The sequence below is a fragment of the Chaetura pelagica genome, unplaced genomic scaffold (assembly GCF_000747805.2).
Source record: "Chaetura pelagica isolate M959 unplaced genomic scaffold, ChaPel_1.0 scaffold50, whole genome shotgun sequence".
NCBI classification, from domain to species: Eukaryota; Metazoa; Chordata; class Aves; order Apodiformes; family Apodidae; genus Chaetura; species Chaetura pelagica.
In genome coordinates, this window is record NW_009952366.1 from 970,245 (window position 1) to 979,116 (window position 8,872).

General features: G+C 36.4%; 1 protein-coding gene across 1 annotated transcript in view; it reads right to left on the minus strand.

Annotated features, from left to right (window-relative positions):
• PPFIA2 (protein tyrosine phosphatase, receptor type, f polypeptide (PTPRF), interacting protein (liprin), alpha 2) overlaps window positions 1-8,872 on the minus strand; it is a 296,197-nt gene that overhangs the window by 67,511 nt on the left and 219,814 nt on the right. The gene's annotated exons all lie outside the window — the stretch shown is intronic.

The following is an 8,872-nucleotide window of genomic DNA, read 5'->3' on the forward strand; positions in this document are numbered from 1 at the left end:
ACATCACGATAAAATTAAAATAGCAATTAAAAAACTTATTTACACTCAGTTTGTTGTTTGGAAAGTGTTTAGTCAACTTGAATAAAAATCCCATTAATACGCAGCAATCAAGTATGTAAACAAATTGATGTTCAAACGCTCTAAGAAGCATACTTTATTCCACTGTGTACATTTGAAGTAACTTCTTTATCTATGATAATTATAATCTGTTTTAACAGTTTTAATCTCATACAACAAATTTAACAGTTGTCACAGATTAACAAATTTTGCCATGCATTGAATTTGTCCTGCAACTCTCTAAATAGTGGTCTAGAAATTGCTGCAAAAATGTAATAAGAAAATACCAAATATGAAAAGCAATAAATGGCATATAATCATGTACGTAATGTTTTTAGTTGTTGGTTTTTTTTGTGGTTTTTTGTTTGTTTGTTTGTTTGTTGTGTTGTCCTTTTGATTCAATTGTGTTTTTATCTGGCTAAATTTTTTTATGTGGTTAAATTTTGTGCTGAAATATTTCCTGATACTAACAGATTTTCCCATTGAAGTAGTTATGTAATACTCATAATCCATTTCTAAATAAACAATTAGTTGAATGCTTATAATAATAAAATAAAAGTTTTCAATAGACCTCTCTTAATTATTACCTGAAGCACTAGTGAAAAACTTCTCATAAAATCATGCACAAAAAAAGTTTCCAAGTAGTCATTCTTAACTGTCATATCCCTACACTACCTAAAATTCCCAATATATTGAGAAATAGTGTCAAATTAGTATAGTGGTGAGGACAGGTAAAGAAAGTGCTGAAAGTAAGCTGAGATAACTGGGAAGTCTTTAAAGGACAGGAACGTTAACAAAAAAATTCCAACCTGTTGAAATATTCTAGCAGAGAATATTAAAAATGGAACATTACATCCAGTTCTGGGCTCCTCCTTTCAAGAGAGACAGGAAACTACTAGACAGAGTCCAGAGGAGGGCAAGAAAGATGACTGGGGGATTGGAGCATCTCCCTGAAAAGGCTGAGAGAGCTGGGACTGTTTAGCTTGGAGAAGGCAGAAGGGAGACCTTGTTAATGTCTGTAAGTGTGTAAAGGGTGGGTGCAGGGAGGATGGAGCCAGACTCTTTTCAGTAGTTTCCAGTGACAGGATGAGGGACAGTGGGCACAGGCTGAAACATAGGAAGTTTCTTTTAAACATGAGGAAAACCTTTTTCACTGTGAGAGTGACAGAGCACTGGAACAGGCTGCCCAGGTAGGTTGTGAAGTCTCCTTGTCTGGAGATATTAAAAAACGTCCTTCATGCAGTCCTGAGTAATGTGCTCTAGGCAATCCTGCTTTAGCAGGGGAGTTGGACTAGATCTATAGAGGTCCTTCCAACTCTGACAATTCCATGATTATGAGAAGTATCATTGTATATTCTTATCACAGAATTGTTTGGGTTGGAAGAGATCTTTAAAGGTCACCAAGTTGAGGCCCCTTCCAATGAGCCTGGACATTGTCTACTAGATCAGGTTGCTCAAAACTCATCTAACCTGGCCTTGAATGTTTCCAGGGATGGCAGATATATTCTTGACTTAATATTTTTTGCTTTCTAAAGACACAACAGGTACACACAGCTGCAATGTGCACATACCTGCTACATACTCCAAAATGGCCTCTGCTCTCTCCTCCTGCCTCTTCTTACACAGAATCACAGAATGTTAGGGGTTGGGGACCCCTAAGATACTCTAGTCCAACCCCTCTGCCAGAGCAGTATTCCCTAGAGCAGGTCACGCAGAAACACATTCAGGAAGGTTTTGAATGTGTCCAGAGAAGGAGTCTCCACAACCTCTCTGGGCAGCCTGTTCCAGTGCTCTGTCACCCTCACAGTGAAAAAGGCTTTCCTCATGTTCTACAGGTTTCTCAGCCAGATGAGAAATCTGGTTGGCATCATCCTGAAAGACCTAATACAACCCTAAATGTCTTTGTTCAGAGCAACTGCACCTGTACCCAGCATTGTAGCCCTTCCTTTCCTCATAAATGGGGAGAATGAGGGAACGAGCAGCAGCAAGAGGAATGTCTGCTGTAGGGCTTTGGAGGATTTTCTTTTGTGATATATCACCACATACCAGCCAAAATGCAGCTAAATGAACTAGGAGGAGAAACAGAAAGGAGATGAAATAATCATGAAATAGATCTGATGACAGTGATGATATTAACTACAGCAGAGGTGGCATGCCACAGAGGAAATCAACGTTCAAAAATATCCTGTAGGACTGAGTGCCAGAAGGGTTAATATAGAGTAAACAAGAGATGTTTTTTTGAAAAAAAAAAAAAAAAAATTTAAATTGCATATGGTACATGGAAATGGAAGAGGGAAATAAATGGTCGTGTTCCCTACTGCTGAACAGTATGAAAAGGAAACCAACATCCCTGGTATCAGATTTCCTTTCTTGCAAGATCCAAAAAGCACAGCAGGAAGGCAATCTGCTGCTTGTATAGGAGTGTCAGCAGGGAGAAGCACAGCAAATTAGAGTGTTACACATAACAATAAATCCCCACCTACATCGTTGCTTCTCCCCCCTATTCTCTCTGCCATTAAATAATAAAAGGAAAACCAGCCACACATTTTACTTACTAGTAAAAACCAAGAACAGCAGTAAAAGGAACATCAGGAGTAAGTGCAAAATAGGACTAACCCAGAAAATTATAGCTTCTGTTATACCATTTCATATTACCCTTTCAATTCAAAGCCTTAGCAATAATACTGAAGGCAAACTGAATGGAGCAAGGAGGTACACTTCAGTTGAAAAAAAAAAAAGGAAAAATAAAAAAAAGAAAAAGAAAAAAAAAAAAAGAAGAAAAAGAAAGAGTAGGAACACCAGACTGCAGCAGTTAGCAAATAAATTATAAAATTGTCCCAGACAAAAGAGACACAGGAACCTACTTTTAAAAAGGCAAATTCCAAGCACAGTAAAAAGCATCTCCAGTGTTTTCTTTCCAGTTGTAAAACATCTGACACAGATATGTTTGGTCTAAATACTATGAACCTGTAATAATTACATATTTTGTGCTACAATTTAAACTCAGAGAGTGGTGAGAAGTAAAAAAAGGAACATCTTGTGAGGGTTGTCCCTGAACAATCAGAGATAAGATTAATTTACTTGATAGAATTTCTCATCAGGGCCTCAGCTTCTGATAGTACAAGCACAGGTGATTCACAGGATGCCCACATGCACAACCATTTCCATGCCTGAGGACAAAATTAAGCTCTGTCTAACCACAGGGTACCTTTGAATAATTGAAAGTGAGCTTAAGATTTAGAACTCCAGTATTTTAGAATTCCTAATTGGAACTAGTATTTTTATGGTGTAAGATTAGGTTTGTGGAGCATTAGTTTGTTTGTTTTAAACCCTGAAAGTGTTTCCCTCATTGCTAAGACACTCTCTAAATTCTTTTCTAAAGAATTTCTACTGGAAAATTAATTGCATCATAAATTCCTAGTGTTGAAATAGAAGTCCTCATCATGTTCTCAGGTCAGTATAATGTAACTGTGGGTTTTGAGAGTTCATGCTGAACTCCTATTTCATTCAAATGCCTCATGTACAAAAAGGTTTAAATCAAGTAAATGATATTAACACAGATACATAGCTGTGCAATAGCACCATCACAAGTGACAACTAAACTACAAGCTAAAGCAGTATGATCATGACCCATATAATCAGTGCACAAAACACAATGAGAAAAGCTATGCCAAAAATGTTAGTTACACTTAAACTGTCACGGTCATTTCTAAGTGGTTGGTTACCTCTTTCTGTTTGAAGACTATGCTACTTCTTTAGGTTTTTCTACATCTTTTAGTTTGTGTCAGGCAGTAATCTCATAATCATGAGAGGTCTCCTCATCAGTTAATCTGAATTTTTGCCAACCTGTAATCAGCTATCAAAGCCAACATGCTCTCAATTGAAATATTTCTTCCCCCTCACCCTCGTCAGCACCAATGTAAAAATAACTACCTTCTCCAGCATTTTTCTCTCCATACATACTCCCTGTCTTGCTCCTTCTACCAAACCATCAAAAATCTCCAGTTCTTATTATTGCTTAAAAGATCTGGAATAACTCTGCTTTTTGATGAGCTTTCAGCTCTTACTCTTCTTTCTGATGGCTGTAATCATCTGTCACACTTAAGTAATTTTGAAAAACGAGGTAGGGAAAAAAGAGAAAAGGGTTTTCCTTGACAGATGGTCATTTTTCTTCTTCTTGCTGGTCTCTTCCAGAACACCTGCCTATTTCTCTTTCACAATACTGAAGAATTTCTGAGAGTTGCACTGGAGAGACAAGTCAGGTCCCATTTCTTTATTATACTGGATAGTTAGTAGTCTAACTAACAGGTGATGAAGTCCCATAAAAATACAGGTGCTTTTTATACTGCTAATGTAGAATGTCTCTATAGATAAGTATATTTGGTTTTTAATATGAATAAAGACTTTTCAAAGTGAATTCAGAGAGGCCAGAAAAAATTGTTTCTGATATAGTTCTAAACACAAAAAGACAGGACTCTGAAAAACACACTTGGGTTGGAATAATCCCAGATATTTGTTTGAATGGATTTTTCCCTAAAACATCTCACAGTTTGGAATTGAGAATAAGTGCTAGATTAACTGTATCTTTGGTATGCCATATTTTCTTTATTTTTATTTTCTTTTTCTTTTGAAACTTTTCTTGCAGATTTAAATAATTAATATTATTTAATTATATCACATTTTAAAAAAATGTAATTTTTCATGGCAAAATGGCCACATCTGGAGTTTCTGCAGAATTATGACAAGCCTGTTTCCCGTGTTATATAGTTAGTATATTTACTCATTCCAGCCTTCCCACAGCTTGTATGAATTTAAAAAAAAAATAGCTATGATGTTTTATCAAAGAGTTCTTTCCATACCAAGACATGATGTTTATTTGTACTGGCATTAGGATCCTACCTCTGTCACTGTAAGTTACATCAAAGCAAGTGTAAACCAATCTTTCTCACTAAAGTAGAAATCCACTGGTCAGAGACTCATACGTTTACATAATAGTCTGCTCTTGCCCATCAACTCCTGAGCTGAGAAAATGGAAGATCACTTGGCAACACCACCTGCACAGCCACACTTTATCTCCACAATGTGTCTTTCTTTCTGAGCTATGAAGTTTATCAAGGACTCCAGGACTAATGGGAATACCAACTTTTCTTGTCCCAAAGCTTCATCATAATTTTGGGTTTGCTTAGGATGAATAACCGCCTGCAGTATTGCTGGTGCAGCACTTTGAGGCAGCAGATGAACTTTGGCAATCTTCTGGTAGCACCTAGCACTCAAGTTACCCCAGAGGTACACCAGGTGCAGTCATTAGACTCTGCTTGTACTGTCAAGAGAGGGTCATCTGCTGTCATTCACAGCTGGCTGTTTCAGATTGGAAACCATCAGTACTGAGAAGAGGTGAACATAAACTACCCCCATGCAAAATGGCAAGCTCCTTCTTTACTGTTTGCACCACTACAGAGCTTCAAGTACAGAGCTTTCTTTTAACATCCCTGCACATATCCTCCATTTCTATCAGCTCATCTCTAGTGCTGCTCAGTCCCACCTTTGCAGTTTCCCTACCTGCTTTCTAATAGATTTTCCAAAGGCCACTTTATTCGCTGGAAGTCTGCCTTCCTTGGCCTTCACTTGTGGGGAAACCAGGCTATCATCCTAACAGATGAAGTGAAGGATCAGAGTGGTGGCAAGAGGTGTCCAGTGGTCACAGATCTAAGAAGAAGAATGTCTGGTAAGAGGAATAGGTGTGTCTTAATTCCCATCATCTCAATTGACCTTTGCCAGTTTTTTTTCAAACAATTTTTCGAACTCTTTTACAACTCTTCTGTTTGTGCAAGCTGGTCACTTTGTAAACTTCTATATTTGTCAGCTTTTACGTTTCTCTTGTCATAGTGATATACCTTAGAAGCTTTATCATCACAGAGCAGAAATTTTAATGCATCTAGTTAAGGTCCCCACTACAAAACATGTGTGACCTTCTTTTTCATTCACCTGCCAAGGCAAGCAACTCACAGTGCAATCTGCAGTCTCTTCCAGGCACAAAAATCTAGACTCAAGACTTTTTTTGCTTTGTTTTGTTTTAAATGAGAATAATTCCTTGTTGAAATGCCTAATACTTTCCCTATAGCAGATGTCTTAAAAAGCAGGGAATTTTGTGAAATCATAATTAAAAGCCATTCACACTTTCTCTTCTTAGATTTATATTTTTGTGTATGTGAAGTAATAAATATTTATAGCTAAGACTTCTCATTACTTGTATTTTACCATTATTTTCTTTTGAGATGTTTCATTTACTCTTGATAATGAGTTTCCCTTTATGATTGCACCCTGTCACCATTAATAAGATTTATATTTCTTAACCATTAACTAGCTTGATTTCCCTTAAAACAAGCAGAATTGTGTACTGAGCCATTGCTTTATAGAAACCCATTTGTGGTATAATAGGACAATTTCCTTTTAAACTTTTTTTTTTTTTTGTCTCATAAAAATACATATACATAAACTACTTTCTCTGAAATGTTTAAACTCTGATTTTCACATTCTTGAAATTTTATGGAATTTTTTTAAACTTAATTTTCACTATTAGCTTTTTCATAATTTTGCTTATATCTGTGTAGATAAACAGACTAATGCAACTTTAGTCATATAATTTTAATTATTTGTATGATGTTAACTTCCATTTCTCTGGAAATGTCTCCTATTTCCAAATTCTTTTGGAAAAAAAAAAAAAAAAAATCCAGAAAAGTTCTTGAGCTGTTCTTGCAATCCTCTTGAGAGGAAGTACCTTAAAAGCATTTGTTAACTTCTTTCAGTACCAATTCTAAGCACTGAAGTATCGCAAAATATTTCCATGTTCCTGTGAAATGTTATCAGGTATCTGTGTTTTCGTTCTCCCCAGGGTTATAGTAATAATTCTGTACTGATGCTACAAATGAACTGAAATCAATGCTGGTATCTTTTTCCTAAATACACAAGAAGTTATTCTACCTTCAGAATGGATGTTAAACTTTGACACAGCTAAATCTCAGAAAAGTCTTCATGTTTTTCATGTAGGTCATGGTGGCTAATGCTTCCTGTAGGTAACTTTTACTGGAGGAATCCTCTAATTGCCTGTCCTGATCATACACTGCCTGTTCTGGGAACAAATTCTGTATAGACTTTGCCATGTCTGTATCTCCTGGAAAGTCCAAAAAGATACAAATTACTAGCATGGTGACTTCTTGAAGGTACTGCTTAACTTTGACCTATACAATTGTTCTCAGTATGAGCCAGAGAATCAAGATCTATAATGTAGCAGCTACTCAGAATGACTGAAACTGAACCTTGATCTCCTGTGTTATGATGGTTCAAACCATTAACTCATATCTTACTGTTCTCCATCCATACTGCTGAAGTTGAGGTAATATATTCTAAATGGATGCTTAGAGTCTGGGATTAACCTGAAGTGCCTTACAAAATGGGATTTTCACAAAGTAGGAAGGAATTGATGGTTGAGTACTAAAGTCATAGCAGACAGGTAGAGTGTAGCTAGTGCAGATGTGAATTAGAGTACACTGGTTGATCTGGTGTCAATCAGATCTTCTTAACTCCTGATCCAATATGCTTTCATTGTTCTAAGGAGCCAAAGTTAGTAACCAAAAAGCCTTTAATGTAGCTTAACTAGATCAACCTAAATTGTTCTGATTAGGAAGCACTGAACTTTTCTGGACATAATGTTCTAGAAACATTTAATATAAAATGACAGTAACGTGTTACTTTGGCTTTCGTTCATCTTTCATTAATGTTTAAATAAGCAGGTTTCTTCAAGCACAGATATGGACACTGGAATAGGCTGCCCAGGGAGGTGATGGAGTCACCAACCCTGGAAAGTTTAGAAGAAATATAGATGTGCTGCTTAGGGACATGGTTTAAGCACTGGACAGATAGATTAGGTTCTGGTTGGTGGATGTAGATTATGGTTGGACTTGATGATCTTTGAGGTCTTTTCCAACCAGGATGATTCTGTGATCTGTGATACTCTTATTTACACTTAGGTCTGCTTGTAAACATTGACCCCAATGGATCAAATCAGAAGGCATAGCTTGAAAAGAAGGTGGAAAATTGGAGAATCGCAGCTAAGAAGTGTGCTTGTATTTAAAAGCACAAGTGAGTAGGATGTTCACTGTTTTAACAAAATTTCACTGATGTGTCAAAGTGTAGGATTTTGCAAGGAAAAGGAAAGCAGCTGAACAGCATTTGTTTTCTGTATATTTCTCAAGCACATAACCTATTAAAAGAAAAATATACACACAAACAATAAAATGTGCAAAATTAATGCTTGCAGTGCAAATGTAAATTGGATTGCCTATAAAATAAGCAATGATGAGCGTTATTTTTTTACAAGTATAATTTATGCTCCGTCTCATCACATGCCATGAGAAAAATGCAATTGAAGATCCAAGCAGCAGCTCTACTAATTTCAGCTGTCTGCCAAATGTTATGTTTGCGTTTTAATTTAATAACTGTAAAGCAACAAAGAATGATATTGTTTACCTTTTTTTCTATTTCAGCCTTAAACAGCAAATACTTAGCCTAAAATCTATATAGCTACTTCTTATTGAAAAAGTGCTAAGTAAATGTTCTTCACTTCTTTCTTTATGAACATGGACATGAATCTGAAGAGTATTTATAGTTAGTACAGAGGAAAATTATTTTTTCTAGTTTCTAGGTTTCTGTCATCCCCTGATGGACTATTTTGGCAGCTGTTTTTGCATATATACCCTTTCAGATAGATGTGCCACTACACCTTGCTTGTAGTGGCATACAGAGGAACACTCAGCAG